Source organism: Ambystoma mexicanum, chromosome 5p (genome assembly GCF_040938575.1).
Source record: "Ambystoma mexicanum isolate Mex_15411 chromosome 5p, UKY_AmexF1_1, whole genome shotgun sequence".
NCBI lineage: Eukaryota > Metazoa > Chordata > Amphibia > Caudata > Ambystomatidae > Ambystoma > Ambystoma mexicanum.
The window spans coordinates 474400529-474421453 of NC_090930.1; the positions used below are offsets into that span (position 1 = coordinate 474400529).

Here is a 20925-nt window from a genome sequence, read left to right on the forward strand (position 1 = left end):
AGATAGAAATATGATTGTTAGCATGTGCCACACTTAGAATTCTGACCCCCAGCTTGCGTCGCATCTGGATAGAAATGTGATTGTTAGCATGTGCCACACTTAGAATTCTGACCCTTAGCTCGCGTCGCATCTGGATAGAAATGTGACTGTTAGCATGTGACACACTTAGAATTCTGACCCCCAGCTTGCGTTGCATCTCGATAGAAATGTGACTGTTAGCATGTGCCACACTTAGAATTCTGACCCCCAGCTCGCGTTGCATCTAGATAGAAATGTGATTGTAGCGCTGTTACCACCTGATTTAAGGGTCTGCCAAATCAGGGCTTCAGCGGATTTCTCCCTAGCTCTGAGCTGGAGTGAAATCCGACGAGAATTCGCGCTCATACCGCCAGCGGGAAATCCGCCAGCGGTATGAGCGTGAAATTTCCCCATTGAGCCCAATGGGGAATGGGGCATTCCCGAATGGGCTCAATGGGGAATGGGGAATTCCAAATCTGCCAAACCTGTGATCCGGAGCTAATAGCACCAGTGGGTTTGGCAGTAGGGCAGATAGCGCCAGCGCTATTAGCGCCGTTGTTACCGCCAACTCGTGATGAGGCCCAATGTCTGATTAAGACACAGGCAGTTTATTTAGATGTGAAGATTGTATTAAGAGGATCTAAACAGAACAAAGACATAGTAGAATATTGGAGTGTGATCTAACTTGTGAGGTTACAGAATATTAGTGTGAATGTTGGTATGATAAAATGAAATGAATGGTATGTAGGGTTGAATGTTTTTGTGGATCTTAAATAAATGTAAACTGTGTTTTATATTTTTTTACACCATTGGGTGTTATTTGATACAACAAAAATATTTAAAAATGTTGTTTTGAAATGAAGGTATTGAATAATTTGTGAGTATTTATAAAAAGAGCAAATGAATATAATGTCATCCTCTATCTAAGGGTTCAACTTTGTATTGTGTTGAATATTTAGCCCTTTCGACCCTAGATTGTTTTGGGCAATCCCCATTATTTTTGGAGAAGACATGGCAAAAGTGCCGACGTCATTATGGACCACAGGCCCCTATGACGTAGGTCTGTTGAAGGGGGTTGGAGAAGTAAAGATTAAATTGAAACCAGGAGCAATTTTAACTCAAGCACGACAGTATCCCATGTCTCGAGAGGCAGATGAAGGTATTTTTAAGACAATTTCTGCCATGATGGATCAGGGTATCTTAGTGATGTCAGAGTCACCCTTTAATATGCGATTTATCCTGTGAAAAGAGGGAAAAGGGAGTCATGGAGGCTAATTCAAGATTCAAGGCCGATAAACCAGATTGTAGAGGCCGCGTTCCCTTTAATCCTGCTACAATCGTATGTAATATACCTTTTGAAGGACGATATTTCACTGTGATTGATTTGAAAAATGTGTTTTTCTCAATCCCATTGCACAAAAACTCGCAGGATCTGACATCATTTACGTTCAGGCAAACTCGCCTTAAAAGCACTAGTTTACCACAATGGTATTGTGAGACTGTGTCGGTTTTCAATAGAGTCCTCCAGGTGGACCTAAGCCATTTTGATTTAGAAAGTATTGTGTTGCAATACGTAGATGACATTTTAGTTTACAGCACTTCAGAGAAAGAGTGCAGGCGCGATTCTGCTCAGCTGATGATTACACTTGCTGACAAAGGTGGTGGATTTTACATATTCAAGTGTAGCATAAAGAATATTAAGGCCATTAACAAAAACAAAGCATCATCCCTGATATTCTTTGCAGTAAAGTGTGGCCTCAGCTATTTCCTACGCAGGTCAGCATATCGAGACCAAATTAAAAGAATATGGAGCAAACCTATAACACAACCGAGGCTGCAACTACACCCAGGGCTATAATTGAACCCTGGGTATCCTTAGGGGGAGAACAGTCAAAGGGACGGCCAGAACAGTTATCCTGCAGTCTGGTGAGCTAATCTCATAAAGATTGTTTCCTATTTCCAGCGATTTTCATTCCCTAACGTAGTACACACCCGGAGCGTATCTTATTTACATGTGACCATGCAGCGAGCACATCTCTGGAAAAGCCTCAACCTGAATCATAGCTTTGAGTTGGATATATGAATGCTGTTCCATTAGGATTCGGCTTGAAAGTTGTGATTTCATTAGTTAGCAAGGTGGATTTTAACGACACAAATGGTTGGTAAGGCTTTTGGGATGGCTCTCAATTGGTGATGCCTATGCTACGGAAAGGGATTGGCTACATGTATAACAATGACACATAGAAATGCGTTGTCACAAGTGATGGCAGCAACACTGCAAATGGGACTGTACACAGGAAAGGAAAAAGCCAGGAGAAAAAAGGATTGCTGGGACGAGTTTTGCTGTTTGTTTTTCTGGAGGTTGTAGCCTTGGGTCTAGGGGATATGCAGTGGTAATGTCTGCCTGGTGTATAATGTACGGTATTTGGGACAGGCCTAGATCCAAGGAGTTCCCATGTCTTGGAAAGCGATGACATGTGTAACACCTGACTGGTTTGCAATCCTTCATGAAATGTAACTGAGTTCTGGACACCCTTCAAATCTGGAAGTTTCCGACTTGTGTGGTTAATAACAGCAATTGTGGACTGGAGAGTTGGTATCAAAGAGCATTCTGTGTGTGGTTGAGTATTTAAAAAAAACACATTGAAAACATCCGTGCATCTTAATCAGATAGCTAAAGGCAAAGTTTTGAGCAACCAGGCTAAAGACGTGTATTTCGCTGACACGCACTTTGAACTGAATGGAAAGTTAAGCCCATTTAAACAAGAACCTAATATTTCCTTTTAAAATTTGGTTGAGAACAAATCAGCATAAATAAAACGATACTAATTAGCAAAACACGAGTATTGGTCTTTCTTTGCAATGATGCATATGCTAGTGCGACACTTAGAATTCTGACCCCTAGCTCGCGTCGCATCTAGATAGAAATGTGATTGTTAGCATGTGCCACACTTAGAATTCTGACCCCTAGCTCGCGTTGTATCTCGATAGAAATATGATTGTTAGCATGTGCCACACTTAGAATTCTGACCCCTAGCTTGCGTCGCATCTCAATAGAAATGTGACTGTTAGCATGTGACACACTTAGAATTCTGACCCCTAGCTCGCGTCGCACCTAGATAGAAATATGATTGTTAGCATGTGTCACACTTAGAATTCTGACCCCCAGCTTTCGTCGCATCTAGATAGAAATGTGATTGTTAGCATGTGCCACACTCAGGATTCTTAATTTTAGCTCGCACCACATCTAGATAGAAATATGATTGTTAGCATGTGCCACACTTAGAATTCTGACCCCCAGCTTGCGTCGCATCTGGATAGAAATGTGATTGTTAGCATGTGCCACACTTAGAATTCTGACCCTTAGCTCGCGTCGCATCTGGATAGAAATGTGACTGTTAGCATGTGACACACTTAGAATTCTGACCCCCAGCTTGCGTCGCATCGCGATAGAAATGTGACTGTTAGCATGTGCCACGCTTAGAATTCTGACCCCCAGCTCGCGTCGCATCTAGATAGAAATGTGATTGTAGCGCTGTTACCACCTGATTTAAGGGTCTGCCAAATCAGGGCTTCAGTGGATTTCTCCCTAGCTCTGAGCTGGAGTGAAATCCGACGAGAATTCGCGCTCATACCGCCAGCGGGAAATCCGCCAGCGGTATGAGCGTGAAATTTCCCCATTGAGCCCAATGGGGAATGGGGCATTCCCGAATGGGCTCAATGGGGAATGGGGAATTCCAAATCTGCCAAACCTGTGATCCGGAGCTAATAGCACCAGTGGGTTTGGCAGTAGGGCAGATAGCGCCAGCGCTATTAGCGCCGTCGTTACCGCCAACTCGTGATGAGGCCCAATGTCTGATTAAGACACAGGCAGTTTATTTAGATGTGAAGATTGTATTAAGAGGATCTAAACAGAACAAAGACATAGTAGAATATTGGAGTGTGATCTAACTTGTGAGGTTACAGAATATTAGTGTGAATGTTGGTATGATAAAATGAAATGAATGGTATGTAGGGTTGAATGTTTTTGTGGATCTTAAGTAAATGTAAACTGTGTTTTATATTTTTTTACACCATTGGGTGTTATTTGATACAACAAAAATATTTAAAAATGTTGTTTTGAAATGAAGGTATTGAATAATTTGTGAGTATTTATAAAAAGAGCAAATGAATATAATGTCATCCTCTATCTAAGGGTTCAACTTTGTATTGTGTTGAATATTTAGCCCTTTCGACCCTAGATTGTTTTGGGCAATCCCCTTTATTTTTGAAGAAGACATGGCAAAAGTGCCGACGTCATTATGGACCACAGGCCCCTATGACGTAGGTCTGTTGAAGGGGGTTGGAGAAGTAAAGATTAAATTGAAACCAGGAGCAATTTTAACTCAAGCACGACAGTATCCCATGTCTCGAGAGGCAGATGAAGGTATTTTTAAGACAATTTCTGCCATGATGGATCAGGGTATCTTAGTGATGTCAGAGTCACCCTTTAATATGCGATTTATCCTGTGAAAAGAGGGAAAAGGGAGTCATGGAGGCTAATTCAAGATTTAAGGCCGATAAACCAGATTGTAGAGGCCGCGTTCCCTTTAATCCTGCTACAATCGTATGTAATATACCTTTTGAAGGACAATATTTCACTGTGATTGATTTGAAAAATGTGTTTTTCTCAATCCCATTGCACAAAAACTCGCAGGATCTGACATCATTTACGTTCAGGCAAACTCGCCTTAAAAGCACTAGTTTACCAGAATGGTATTGTGAGACTGTGTCGGTTTTCAATAGAGTCCTCCAGGTGGACCTAAGCCATTTTGATTTAGAAAGTATTGTGTTGCAATACGTAGATGACATTTTAGTTTACAGCACTTCAGAGAAAGAGTGCAGGCGCGATTCTGCTCAGCTGATGATTACACTTGCTGACAAAGGTGGTGGATTTTACATATTCAAGTGTAGCATAAAGTATATTAAGGCCATTAACAAAAACAAAGCATCATCCCTGATATTCTTTGCAGTAAAGTGTGGCCTCAGCTATTTCCTACGCAGGTCAGCATATCGAGACCAAATTAAAAGAATATGGAGCAAACCTATAACACAACCGAGGCTGCAACTACACCCAGGGCTATAATTGAACCCTGGGTATCCTTAGGGGGAGAACAGTCAAAGGGACGGCCAGAACAGTTATCCTGCGGTCTGGTGAGCTAATCTCATAAAGATTGTTTCCTATTTCCAGCGATTTTCATTCCCTAACGTAGTACACACCCGGAGCGTATCTTATTTACATGTGACCATGCAGCGAGCACATCTCTGGAAAAGCCTCGACCTGAATCATAGCTTTGAGTTGGATATATGAATGCTGTTCCATTAGGATTCGGCTTGAAAGTTGTGATTTCATTAGTTAGCAAGGTGGATTTTAACAACACAAATGGTTGGTAAGGCTTTTGGGATGGCTCTCAATTGGTGATGCCTATGCTACGGAAAGGGATTGGCTACATGTATAACAATGACACATAGAAATGCGTTGTCACAAGTGATGGCAGCAACACTGCAAATGGGACTGTACACAGGAAAGGAAAAAGCCAGGAGAAAAAAGGATTGCTGGGACGAGTTTTGCTGTTTGTTTTTCTGGAGGTTGTAGCCTTGGGTCTAGGGGATATGCAGTGGTAATGGCTGCCTGGTGTATAATGTACGGTATTTGGGACAGGCCTAGATCCAAGGAGTTCCCATGTCTTGGAAAGCGATGACATGTGTAACACCTGACTGGTTTGCAATCCTTCATGAAATGTAACTGAGTTCTGGACACCCTTCAAATCTGGAAGTTTCCGACTTGTGTGGTTAATAACAGCAATTGTGGACTGGAGCGTTGGTATCAAAGAGCATTCTGTGTGTGGTTGAGTATTTAAAAAAAACACATTGAAAACATCCGTGCATCTTAATCAGATAGCTAAAGGCAAAGTTTTGAGCAACCAGGCTAAAGACGTGTATTTCGCTGACACGCACTTTGAACTGAATGGAAAGTTAAGCCCATTTAAACAAGAACCTAATATTTCCTTTTAAAATTTGGTTGAGAACAAATCAGCATAAATAAAACGATACTAATTAGCAAAACACGAGTATTGGTCTTTCTTTGCAATGATGCATATGCTAGTGCGACACTTAGAATTCTGACCCCTAGCTCGCGTCGCATCTAGATAGAAATGTGATTGTTAGCATGTGCCACACTTAGAATTCTGACCCCTAGCTCGCGTTGTATCTCGATAGAAATATGATTGTTAGCATGTGCCACACTTAGAATTCTGACCTCTAGCTTGCGTCGCATCTCAATAGAAATGTGACTGTTAGCATGTGACACACTTAGAATTCTGACCCCCAGCTTGCGTCGCATCTCGATAGAAATGTGACTGTTAGCATGTGCCACACTTAGAATTCTGACCCCCAGCTCGCGTCGCATCTGGATAGAAATGTGATTGTTAGCATGTGCCACACTTAGAATTCTGACCCCCAGCTTGCATCGCATCTAGATAGAAATGTGATTGTTAGCATGTGCCACACTTAGAATTTGGACCCCCAGCTTGTGTCACATCTCGATAGAAATGTGACTTTTAGCATGTGCAACACTTAGAATTCTGACCCCCAGCTTGCGTCGCATCTCGATAGAAATGTGACTGTTAGCATGTGCCACACTTAGAATTCTGACCCCCAGCTCGCGTCGCATCTAGATAGAAATGTGATTGTTAGCATGTGCCACACTTAGAATTCTGACCCCCAGCTCGCGTCGCATCTAGATAGAAATGTGATTGTAGCGCTGTCACCACCTGATTTAAGGGTCTGCCAAATCAGGGCTTCAGCGGATTTCTCCCTAGCTCTGAGCTGGAGTGAAATCCGACGAAAATTCACGCTCATACCGCCAGCTTGAAATCCGCCAGCGGTATGAGCGTGAAATTTCCCCATTGAGCCCAATGGGGAATGGGGCATTCCCGAATGGGCTCAATGGGGAATGGGGAATTCCAAATCTGCCAAACCTGTGATCCGGAGCTAATAGCACCAGTGGGTTTGGCGGTAGGGCAGATAGTGCCAGCGCTATTAGCGCCGGCGTTACCGCCAACTCGTGATGAGGCCCAATGTCTGATTAAGACACAGGCAGTTTCTTTAGATGTGAAGATTGTATTAAGAGGATCTAAACAGAACAAAGACATAGTAGAATATTGGAGTGTGATCTAACTTGTGAGGTTACAGAATATTAGTGTGAATGTTGGTATGATAAAATGAAATTAATGGTATGTAGGGTTGAATGTTTTTGTGGATCTTAAATAAATGTAAACTGTGTTTTATATTTTTTTACACCATTGGGTGTTATTTGATACAACAAAAATATTTAAAAATGTTGTTTTGAAATGAAGGTATTGAATAATTTGTGAGTATTTATAAAAAGAGCAAATGAATATAATGTCATCCTCTATCTAAGGGTTCAACTTTGTATTGTGTTGAATATTTAGCCCATTCGACCCTAGATTGTTTTGGGCAATCCCCTTTATTTTTGAAGAAGACATGGCAAAAGTGCCAACGTCATTATGGACCACAGGCCCCTATGACGTAGGTCTGTTGAAGGGGGTTGGAGAAGTAAAGATTAAATTGAAACCAGGAGCAATTTTAACTCAAGCATGACAGTATCCCATGAGAGGCAGATGAAGGTATTTTTAAGACAATTTCTGCCATGATGGATCAGGGTATCTTAGTGATGTCAGAGTCACCCTGTAATATGCGATTTATCCTGTGAAAAGAGGGAAAAGGGAGTCATGGAGGCTAATTCAAGATTTAAGGCCGATAAACCAGATTGTAGAGGCCGCGTTCCCTTTAATCCTGCTACAATCGTATGTAATATACCTGCTGAAGGACGATATTTCACTGTGATTGATTTGAAAAATGTGTTTTTCTCAATCCCATTGCACAAAGACTCGCAGGATCTGACATCATTTACGTTCAGGCAAACTCGCCTTAAAAGCACTAGTTTACCACAATGGTATTGTGAGTCTCTGTCGGTTTTCAATAGAGTCCTCCAGGTGGACCTAAGTAATTTTGATTTAGAAAGTATTGTGTTGCAATACGTAGATGACATTTTAGTTTACAGCACTTCAGAGAAAGAGTGCAGGCGCAATTCTGCTCAGCTGATGATTACACTTGCTGACAAAGGATATAAAGTTGACAAAGAAAAGTTACAATATTGTGAACAAGAAGTGTTATACATAGGCCAATTGATTTCACTTGAAGGAAAGAAGGTTACTCCTGATAGAGCTGGTGCTATTTTGAAAACTTTAAAGCTACACACGATGAAACACATGCAGAGATTTCTGGGATTATGTAACTATGTGAGAGCATGGGTCTTTCACTACAACTCATATATAAGGCCTTTATTACAGGCTTTAGAGAAAGCACAGGCAATGTAGGAAAACATTGTGTGGACTGAGGAAATGGAAGAAGGTTTGAGGAATTGAAAAAGGCAATTTGCACAGCTCTAGTTTTAGGGATTCCTAATTATGCTAAGGAATTCTTTTTATTCTCGCATACAGATGGCACTGTTATGACAGCAGTACTTACGCAGAGAACTACATTGGGGTACAAGCCCCTTACATACTACAGTAGGATTTTAGACCCAGTAATGAGGGGTAATTTTCCGTGCAAACAATCTTTGACAGCCACCTCATTCGCCATAGAGAAGGCTGAAAGCATAGTGATGGGATGCTCTATGACGTTATTTGTTGAACATACATTGTTTGCCATTTTAGAGAAACCAAAAGGCACGTTGACTTCTCAGAGGGCTTCTGCCTATGAAGTAGTCATTTTGAATCCAGCAATCAAAATAGTTCAATGCAGAATAGTGAACCCTGCCATGTTCGTTGCTGAACCACTGGCAGAAGACGAGCATACGCATGACTCTTCGAACTATGAAGAGTTCTATGATGAAATCCCTAGGATAAAAGAAAATGCATTGACAGGCAGAGTAATTGTTTTTATTGATGTTTCTTCAAGGATCGATCAAAATGATGGGCCGAGATACACAGGTGCCACTGTGGTAAAGCACACAGCCAATGGGGAGTTTCAAAAGATGGTAAGTGCTTGACTACCGTCTCATTATTCAGCACAGGCTACAGAGTTAGTGGCGGTGATTGTCACGCTCAAGAATCATGCAGACCAGGAAGTAACAGTGTACAGTGACTCTGCCTATGTGACGTCAATGGTGCATGCAGGGTTAGCACGTTGGAAAAGGAGGGGCTTCCTCGGAGCAGATGGCACTCCAGTGAAGCAAGCTGCCTAATTGGACACGCTTATTAAGGCACTGCAATTCCCTGTAGCCATCGCAGTCGTTAAATGCGCAGCAGGTACTAAAAGGGCAGACTTTATCTCATGTGGAAACCAAGCAGAAGACAATGAAGCCAAACCCGCTGCATTTTCAGAAAATATAATGTTATTTGATACACCTGATCTAAATGAAAACAAATGTTGTAATGATGAATGTGTCTGAAGGATATAGTAATTTGCCAAAGACACAATTAATAGAAGTCCAGGGAGAAGCACCTCAAGATGAGAATTCTTTGTGGACGCAAAGAGGGTGTTCTTTAAACCCCTCTGAAGCATTGTGGTGACAAGACAGCACTGGTAAACTGGTGACGCCTGTACCTTTATTAAGGGTGGTGCTGGAACAGCTACACTACCCTGTGCACACAACTAGAGAGAACCTCACTGCAACTATTGTAGAGGATTGGTTTGTACCAAATTTGCTAGAACATGTTGCGTTGTATGTAGTTAACTGCATTGTGTGTCAAAAATTCACAGCTCGGCATACACTGCACACAGGGGAGTTATTCGAGACCCAATAGCCCCTTTCAGCATTTCCATATCGACTATGTTGACATGTTGCAAGTATGTAATGGATATAAATACATGATTGTAGTAGTTTGTCCCTTTTCAGGATGGATTGAAGCTGGTCCGTGTACACACTCAGACTCTACCTGTGCAGCAAATTCTTAGTATGGGAAGTGTTTCCTAGATGGGGAATATGTGAAGTAATGAGGTCAATGGGCCACATTTTGTGAATCAGACATTTCAGCAAATCAGCCTGTTGCTTGGTGTGAAGCACGCTTTCTCTTCGGCTTATCATCCACAAGGAAATGGGATCTGTGAACAGCTCAACGGCATGCTTAAAGAACAAATAGCCAAGTTGAAGCTTACTTTGAAGAAAGGGTGGTTGCATTGCCTACCACTGGCAGTATATGCATTGAGGAACCAACCAGGTTCGGAGCACTATCTGACCCCCCATTAGATAGTGTTAGGGAGGCGAATGATGACACCCCTCACACCTCCATCCAGAGTTAGAAGTGATGCTCAGCCTACATCTAAATTGTTAGGAATGGAGCTACGTGACTATCTTATGTGTATTACTTCAAGAATCTATGTCATTTCAGGACAGCTACGACAAAAACAGTGTGGGGCAGCACAGAACACAGAAGGAGATGTTTCAACGAGTCGTGTTCAAGAACTAAGTCTTCGCAAATTATTCCCTGGAGATGCGGTCCTAATCCACAATTTTACAAGGAAGTGACACAAACCCAGATTTAATGGCCCCTTCATTGTGGACGACATCACACTGTCTGCAGTCAGAATGCAAGGCAGATGTGCTTGGACTTTTCTAGGTGACCTAAAAATCTATGCTGGAGGGACCCCGTCAACCCGGCACCCTTCGGAAGCAAGCATCAGGGAAGAACCTCAGCAAATGCAGACAAGGTCTATGATGAGGAAGAAGGACGCAGAGGCTGTCAAGTGAAAGATAAAGTGTTCATTGGACTGTGGCTTGGTTCGAGACACTCTTTTAGCCATTTATAAAAGAGATAAGGGAAGCTGATTCGAAAACTCTGTGCAGTCATTTCAGGGCAAAGGGAAGATCCTTTGTTCTTAAAGCCACAGGAGTTTGTTGTCTTTGGACTGAGGCATGCTTATGCTTTGATAAGAAGAAAAACATGCCAAATTCTGAGTTAATATTTGATAATTGGAAGATGGGGCAGTGCCCTGATTCATTTCTCACAGAGTTCCTGTTTGAATGCGTCCATGGTGGTACCTAATGACAACGTTTCACTGATCATATTCAAAGGTGTTGCGCACATATCCTGCAATTGTGGGGAGAACTACTAGCATTCACGTTTTCCTGCAAGATCCTAAGAATGGACAATCTTAAGGAGATTGCTCGGAGCAATTATTGAGCTAATTCTGCAGCTTCCTGAATACAGTGGGGAAAGGACAAATGCCCCTATCAGCTGATAATGCACATCAGTTTGGTCTTCTATTACCAGGTTGAAGAGTGTACACAGCTTGTTGGAAAACATCCTGATGTGCATACATTCCTAAGGTACCCGAGAAATAATGTGGCATTAAACGTGGTCTTGAGAGACATCATATTCCAAGTGAATGCTTGTTCTGAGCGAATTCTCAGGTCAGAGTGAAACTTTCCTTCGAGGGACAGATCGAGAGGTTGATGGTCAGACAGAACTTTTGTTTCATGCTGAAAGAAATTCATCATGTCATCTGGTTTAAGACAGATTTGAGGCACAGACTGGGAACTGGTATATGTCATTGAACTTTTTTAGACTTACTGAAGTAGATTGAAAGCATTCTAGAAGACACTTTCTGGAGAAAAGACGTCTAAAGTACATTCGTTGAAATTATTTTTCTTCTTGCTGGAGAGACATCTGCATTTCATCTGATGAAAAACTGATTCGAGGAGATCATTGAAGAGTCGTGTTCTTGTTATCCAGTTAGCAGGCAGCTCTTCAAGGACAAGTTGCCAAGTCAAGTCAGCAGCTTCCAGAAGCAGTACATAATGCTGCTGTATTAATGTAATTTTTTCCTTCCTTAGGTAATACAGATGGGATGAATTAGTAGCAATATTATCATGCCAGACGCGGCGAGACATCCACATTGTCCACAAAATTGATGCTGTAAAATCTCCTATCTCTGTATTCTTTATGCTTGCATCCTTTTCATAAAGATACTGCTTTCACTCGCAGTACACACATCGTACTACATTGATGTACATGGAGCTAAGACTCCTGTGTATCTTCCTGGGCAGAAGGAAGGTACAATCGTGGCAACTTCTAGGCACCCAAGACCCCGTGTAGTCATTCCTGTTGTAAAGAAAAATGACAAACTGCCTTAGTCTAAGATAAATGTCACTAACAGTCATTCAAATGCAAAATGCGTTTTAGAAACTCTTTTTGGACACGAAAGACAGGCTTTGCAAGAGAGGCAAAAGAAATGGATGATAGAAGATGAGCCCACACAGATAATGCATGCAAATACACATTATCCTGTGATAAATGACCCAAGGGTAAACTTAAAAGGAAGTCACATTTAGAGATTCTGAAAGACAGTTTTAACCTAAAAGGTATGCTGAGAGGATGAAACTTTCAGGCAACACCAGCACATATAGGTGTACCTAGTCCACTGATAAATGTACCTATGATTAATCCAGTTAGAAGGAGTTATGCTGACACACTTTATGAAATGATTATAGAAGGTCATGTGAAAAGAACAAGGCCTAAAAGAAGCACCAAGGAAGATGATTTTGAACTAAATGATTAACTTGGGAAATAACACATGGTATCAACATATGAAGGAAGTGGGAAGATGTACATCAAAAGAGGAATGCTTTGTATGTGCACTCCTGCCTTATAGTATGGGGAAGTCTGAAATCTTCATAGCTATTGAAATAGATGTCCAGACAGCTCATTGGCCCTCATTAGGACCCTGGCGGAGAGGGTTTTACGCCAGCGTAGTGCATGGCGTACCTCTCCGCCAGACTACGAGTTCCCGTAGCGCCATGGATGATTTTTACGCCTGCTTTTTGCAGGCGGAAAAATCCATGGCGCTACGGGACTTGTTGTTAATTACGCCACCGTAATTTACGGTGGCGTAATTAACGCCTTCCCCACTCCCATTATACCCTATGGGGCAAGAATGGGAATGGGGAAGGGTAAAATGGGGATTGGGGACTTACCGCCCCGCCAAGGTCGGCATGGGGCGGTAAGTCCGCCAACCACCTTGGCGGAGTTGGCAGCTTAGCGCCATGGACCATGGTGCAAATTGCACCATGGTCCTCCGCCAGGGTCCTAATGAGGGCCATTGTCTTTAGCACATAGCACTTTGCAGAATCAGAGGCCAGTTCATGGGTCGAGATGCTTATCTCAAATAGGTAACTGAATGGGCAGATCCAGATGATGATGACTATATGCAAGATACAAAGACAAGAAACAGAGCCCATACTAAGAATCATGTGATCAGATATGAGAAGCCTGGAGTGAAAGGAGCTGGAATCAGATGGGAAATAAAAAAACTGTCCAGGAAAATCTGCAGAAGAAATTTGTAGATGGAAGAACAGGGGTCAAATGCAGATTGGGCGATCAGTGTTATCACCAGACAGATGGGAAGGAGTAGTGATCTCCAGAGCCTGGGTGATCATTGGTTGTTATAAACCTGCCATTGACATCGTACCGAATGGCTGCAAGCAATTATGGCCAAGACTTCTTAAGCTACTGACTTGTGGGGAAGACAGGGGAGGGCACTTGCAGATAGTGCCCTTGGAGAGTGCAAAACTATGCTTCATAAATAATGGTACAAGAAAAGTTGGAGAGAATCAGAAATGTGGTTGAATCTTTGATGTACCAAGAACGATACATGGAACAGCAGTAATCATGGATCACTATTGGGCATAAATGATGCTACGCAAGGATTGAGGAGGACGATGCTCATTAGTGAATGTCATTGTTGCAGCATTAAAAAGTGATCTAAATCTTGACAGTTTGTCAAAAGCAGATGCTCACCTGAGGGAAAAGAGATCTGTGGAGCTAATGACGAGGATGAAGAGAGAGAACTATTTTTCAGCAAAACTCATAGAAGCTTTTGACGTTATTCCATATGAGCACAGGCTGTTCAACCAGACCTCATCAGTCTTCACCTTAATTTTCATGCTGAGTATCCAGGTTGGAGCAAAAACGAAATGGCTTCAAATCACAAGATGGGAATTGCTACAGATGGTCTACATGACTATAAGGGATTCAATACAATCAGAGAAGAGATGAGAGAAATACGATTGATGATTCTCCAGAACAGCTATGTATTGGATATGATTACAGCGATGGATGGAGGTGTTTGTGAAAAAACTGTAGAATCATGTTGCACATACAGTCTCATGATCACGAAAATGGAACCTTGACAGAGGCCATAGACATGCTGACGAAGCTCCATGGTCGGATGATAGACGAAGTAGAAGACATTGCTGATGATAGCTGGTTTGGATTGCTCTTTTCTTGGGTTCCACAATGGATGGCAGACATTTTCAAGTTTCTTGGAGCCCTGATAGTAATGATATTGCTTGGATTATTTGTGATCAAGATAATAATCTCACAATGCAAGAAGACAGAAAAGAAAGCAACAGGATGAAGATCATGATCAATGTAGAGCCAGGATGGAAAGCCAAAGACCTGACAGATGAAGAAATCAGAGACTTTGTGAAGGCCAGGATCCATGCATCAGAGGCGATGAAATACCTGTATCCAAAGAAACATAAAAAGTATGTAGGAAGATGGATCTATTTCAGTCCAAGTGGACAATGCATGCCCATGACATGGAACAAAGATGAGTATGTCAAATCAGCTGTATGCCTGAAGGTAGTCATACAAATATGGATTGCAAAGAAGCTCTTTTTCAGAAGAGGATGCCTGGATGTGAAGGATGATGAGAGAGTGGTCGATGAATCACCCAGAGGGGGGTGTGTAGAGGAGGAGCTAAGTACCCCCAACTAAAGCGACCTGCTCATATTACTTGTATGTTGTAAAACAGAGTATGTGACATATACGGAACAGTTGAAGCGACAAAGGCCAAAAAGAATCCTCGAGGCAAGATTCCCATTGAGGAAACCATACCTGCACACAAGGAAATATGATGGTGGTTTAAATAAGATTCCTGAAGAAGCAGAGTAAATAAATGGCCAAGAAGAGTGGTGATGTCACCAACCATCACCAGTAAATGTCACACAGAGCTGAGTTGAAGTATATAGAAGGTGCAGACACAAGAGAATGAAGATATTCTATAAGGCATCAAGAAAGTATCAAGGATAAGTGACATCTTGGAATCAAGGTGAAGAAGCTCATGCTACAGAAACAGATGAAGACATCAAGATATTTTACACGTGTACAGATGCAAAAGAAACACAAGCAGACAAAATAATCTTGAGGCTAGCTTTATAGTGAATCGATTGCGGCAAGCACCAATATATGTATATATGCATATGGACAAGTAAAGGATGTATGTCTCCACTACGCATTATAGCAGTGTTGGACACTAGCAAAAAAGCCTTATTTCTAGTATGTAACAGTTAAAAAGCAGCTTGAATTACAAAGTGAATCTCAGCAGACAGGGTTTGATGAGCCAAGAAGCCAAGGTCTTATGAAACTGGAGTAAACTGACATTGGACAACAATCGTGTAAAAGAACAAAGCTCTTGTTCAGAAGGCATGAACGAAACAAGAAAGACATCATAGGTTCTTTAAAAAATAGTATTTTAAATGCACTAGAAGCTCGATTTCATGGTCTCCAGTTACATGGAAGGATGAAGTTGTACGAATGAGATGGTCACACATACGCACGAGGGCAGAGTGTGCCTTCAATCCCTGATTTTCTCAGAGCTAAGAGCACTCTCAAGGCCGAGCTTCAAAACCTAATTGACAGTAGACCACTGAGGTGATGATGGATTGATATGCTAATTAGTGGGAAGCAATGGTTAAGGCGAGCTCACCAGCATCTGGATGGCCAGCCTGCATGCTGCTAGACGTAGGTGGAAAAGAACTGACGGATGTTAGAGTACCAACCAATTGTAGAGGACTGCGTAATTAAGGGTCCTATAGTTGTGTAACCAATGGGACGTCGTACATTTAGTGATGTTCATAGTGGTCATTTTTAGGGGAGGGCTTAGTTGCCACACCTGATATTAAGTAACCAATTACCTTCATTCACTATCTCATACTAGTATGGATCGTATACGGATCGTATACTGAGATTTTCACTGAGAGCCTATCACCCATACTCATAGGTTTTTGTAGTTTGCCACGTAGGATGATGTTAGTAAAACATAGGCTAACGTCACTGATGAAGAGTTTTGTGTATAAAGTCTCAGTTTTTACTAGAATGCATTGAGTAAGAGGATCGAGCGAGTTTGTTGATGTTTGTTGTACTCCCTGTTTTAGATAATTGATATTAAAACAGTTTTCCTTTTGCCAACTTCCAGAGTCGTTTCAATTATTGATGTATGAATATAAATCTGGATCTCCATCCATCTCCAGGGTAATTGCTACTCAGCTTGAAGGGATGAGTTGATCAATTCAACGGCAAGACCCACTTTTCTGTATGCTTCTATACATGTACTCTATTATTATACTGATCACATATAGGTGTAACTAAAGGTCAGATTCATCAGAGAAATTGCAAGACTAACGCTTTGGCTCATGATCATTCAATAATGTCAACACTTTAACCTTGAAGCTCATCCCTATCTAATCTGAGTTTGGCTTTAATGGCACCAAGCAAAGCAAAGACTCATCCAATCCCGGTTGTCTGGTATGGATTACAAGGGGTTCAAGCTGAAAATCGCTCCAAGCACAATATTGCCTGAATGTATCATCAGCAGTAACCTCTCCTTTAAATGCCAAAAATCCAAAAAGGGCCACCAACACCTATTTATAACTAACTCCCTTGCTGAAAATAAAATAATGTTCACTCTGTAAGTTTATAACTGGCTTCCAAGCATTAGTACAAGCAAGCCTGTGACGATGAAACAAGCGCCTCACAGGTTCACACACCTCAGCCCTTGCATCACTCAAAGAAGTACTTGAATTGAAGACAACATAATCAATGGCATTACAATAGCTAACCAAAGATACCCATGCAAAGTGAGCTGCAATGACTGATTATACCAGCCTGGATCATCTATAAATTGGAGTGCCTCACGTAAAATGTGACAAAAATGAATTCACCACTTTGCATGGCATGAAGCTTATCCATCTCTGACCTCCAGCACAACTAAAACCCACAACAACATAAAAGTTTATACTGACATATGTTTGAAAGCACAAACCTGTTAACTAGTCATATTGTAAACTTATAAAACAACATGCTAATTGCCAACCAAATAGCACAAATGTTCCAGCAATTACTAAGTAAGCACAGAAAAATCATATGGGAAACTAAATAGGCAAATGTATTGCGTCTCACCAGGTGTCCACCACACCCATTACCTCTCTGGATCTCTTGAAGACACTCTGTATAGCGTGTGGTCTCTAGAGCATTCCTTGGCATGCTGTAAGATAGTTTGTCAATGATATGAATTGATTGAGGTTTTTTAATGGCACTGAACTGAAACCAGGACATTAGGGATTTTTTGTTGATATGCTATTTGAATGAGGCAGTGGCAAAACTAAGAAAACTCAATAATATTGTTAAAATGGATGCCATATAGTTGAGTCAGTACATAATCTAGTTTAAGATATTTGTTTCAGTGGGTAGGTACATTCTGTTTTGTTTGAGTTCATTTTCAAGTAGATGAGGGCATCCATTATTTAATTATGTTTAAAGAGGATCTGAGGTTTTGGTTGTCAGCATATGATACCTTGAGATATATGTGCATGTTTTCTGAATATAAGTGGACTGAAATAACCTGATTGACTACACGCATATCCAGGGTTTCTATATAAGCATTACATATTACAACATATTACCCAAAGGAGTGGGGAATGTGAAGATTTCGTTAGGATACCTTTTTGTTTGTTTTAAAGGAAGGCTGGAAAATAACTTAGTACTCATCTATTGATACCCATTTGTGAGAAATGTGTGAACATTAGAGCCATGTATCAAAGGCAGTTGGTAAATCAATAAGAACCTGTAGATGTGGATGTTCACAGTCGGTATTCCAAACGGCATCGTCAACTATCTCATTGTTGAGTATTGCATGCTACAGTGAGTGCAAAAAACTCATGTGTATTTATGAAGTAGTGGATGGTTATTGAGATGTTCTTGTTAGTAGACACTAAGGGGCTCATATTTGAGTCCTGTGGTATTTGTCGGCGTGAACATGTTACGTTTGCACTTTAGCATAGCCTGGTCCCTGCTGTCAAATTATTGTCATTTGAATGGCAGAGTGCAAAAGCTGGGCAAAAGGTTGCGTACAAACATGCATGCTGCCTTTTGCTCTTTTGTTTTTCACTGCGTCTTGAAAATCGAGTAAACGCTGCCTGTCAAGGTTACGTGGCAGGCAGTGCAAATGCTGGAGTATTGGTATGGTGGAGAGGAAGGGACCAGTGGAAACACAAGTTACGTTCCAACTCTCCTCTCCACCATACAAATTCATGAAAATGGTCAGCGGTGTGAATCTACTACGTAAAAGCCTGGCGCAAGGCGTTTACTCTGTAGATTCCCTTCACAGCCCATTTAGGATGGGCTCCTAAGAGTTTTTATGAATTCCAGGTACATCGATGGAATTCACAATGTCCGGGATGGGCTCAGTTATTCAATAGGAAGGGATGTCATAATACAGGCTAATGATGCAATCTACAAATGAGATGGCCTTTAAAAAGGGACAATGATGTTAATATCAGTAACATGTAAAGCACTGAATGTATGCCAAATGGCTATGGCACAAGGGGCATGTGTTTGTATTTTTGATGACATGTAGAATGAGATTGTCTCTAATAGTTTTCATTTTTCAGATGGAGCATTGATTGATTTCAGTAAATATCTTTGTGTGTTATAGGTGGTGACATTGTAGGATGTATGGAACATTGAGCTGTCCCGAAAAAGATTTTGGATTTGTAGTTGGCTTGGTGATGGTATTGAGATCCTGTTAGATTTGGCTTTGATGAAGCATTGGTTCATAACAGAATGGGTAGTCTTTAGAAGTATGAGGACATTAGGTACATGTTATTATTTTTGTATCTTTGCAAATGCTTCTTTTAATTTTCTTATGTTCTGCTCTATGCTCAGGGCCACGAGGTTTGGCTTTTACTTTTCTAGTTGTGAGAGAATTATGTTGACCCACAACCTGGTGAAGGGTTTTGCCAAGAGTAAGTGCTAACATATCAGTGTCTGTAAAGGTGGTGGGAGGAATGAAATACAGATCAGTGAATGATTTAATGAATCATTACTTTTTGAATGACCTCAATGTTCTTTTTGTAGGTTTGAATTAGAAAATAGGTAAAATATTTATTATTGGAAATTGTGACTTCTATAGAAAATGCAGCGGTCAAACCAGTGGTGTTGGTTCTGGAAAAGAGCGAAGAAATGGCCAGGAGAACAATATTGTATTTGCTGTGCATGGATGAGGACATGTGGAATATGTGGTTTGTGAGGAGAATAAATCCAGTAAGGCATCTTTAAAATGCTTGTTCTCAGTGTGGCCAGTCCATTATTATAATTAGAGATTGTGCTGTTGGCTGTATATTCAGAATTTACAGAGAGACCTTCTTTGTTGTAACCACAAATAATTTAAATACGGTTGCATGTGATGGGAATGTGTGTTTGTGTGTGGGCGGGTGTTAGTGTGCATGTGTGCTTGTGTGTGTGTGTGTATTCTATGTATATGGGCATGGGTGTGTGCATAAGAGAAGTTGTGGTAATAGACAGAGGATTAATAAATAATGCAATCACGATTTGTGATGGTGTGGTTTAGGAAGGAGCTTGTTCAAGTGGAATTCCGCAGTAGTGTGAGCTATATCTATGTGGAGAAAATCAAATAGTTTTTAGTGTGGGAGATGAGAACAGAAATGATGGAAGTATGTTTTGTAGTGAACAGACATTAAGAGGTGTACTCTTACTCTGAAGGTCGAGTGAAACAATGTTTATGATTTTACTGGGAGGATGTGCCACACTCTTTATTGACTACCAATTTTGGGCCGGATTTATAGAAGTGTTTTAAAATGACGCAATCCCATAGGAAAATGTTCCATGAATCACTCCCTTTGTTTCAGCAACACTTTTTTTATTTACTTTTTTGAAATGTCAAGTGTAATCTTAAAAAGACTTGATACCTGAGAAAAACAGAATAGTGAAAAGTAATATGTGATTTAAGGTTTTTAAGAATCATCTGTATGTCACTTTCTTTCTGGTGCAGGCTTAGTTCCATCTCAGTTTCCAAATCTCTCAGAGATTCCATGTAGATGTTAAACGACATCTGTGACAATATCAAGACAATAATTTTATAGAGCTCATCCTAGCACAAAGCAATAGAGGGCCTGTGCAATTTACACGTACAAAATCCAGACAACGTCAACCAATAAGGTACATTAAACAGATATAGAAACAGTGCAGATGAACCAAGCTAAAACGGGTTGAAGAAAACAAGAACAGTGCAAAGACATGCAAGCAGAAGAACATGTATATTAACAGCCTTCCTGGACTCCAAAAGGGATGCAAAAATGTGATCATTCTAAGCATGCTAAGCAGTGGCTGTGCACATTGGGAAGAGAACCAAAAGTACCCAAACCGAGGGGTATGACAACGGAGGAGAGTAGCACAACCATGCACTGGATAAGATGTCATTTAACAACTCATGACTGACAATGTCAAAACCAGCTGAGTGATCAATGAGTCCAGCACTCACATGACAATGGGCCTCATTATGAACCAGACGCTAAGTGTTTAACGGCGCCGTAAAAGGCTGCATCGCCGTTAAACCCTTAACGCCTGATTACGAGGTCCCTTTGCGGGACCCGACCTTAACGGCTGGTTTTACCAGCCGTTAAAGTAGGGACACGCAAAGGGACCTTGGTGCTAATTACGGTACCGCAATTTGCGGTACCGTTATTAGCGCCTTCCCCAT

General features: G+C 41.2%; 1 protein-coding gene across 6 annotated transcripts in view; it reads right to left on the bottom strand.

The window, feature by feature from the left end:
* HTR2C (5-hydroxytryptamine receptor 2C) overlaps nt 1–20925 on the bottom strand; it is a 4576123-nt gene that overhangs the window by 1911386 nt on the left and 2643812 nt on the right. The gene's annotated exons all lie outside the window — the stretch shown is intronic.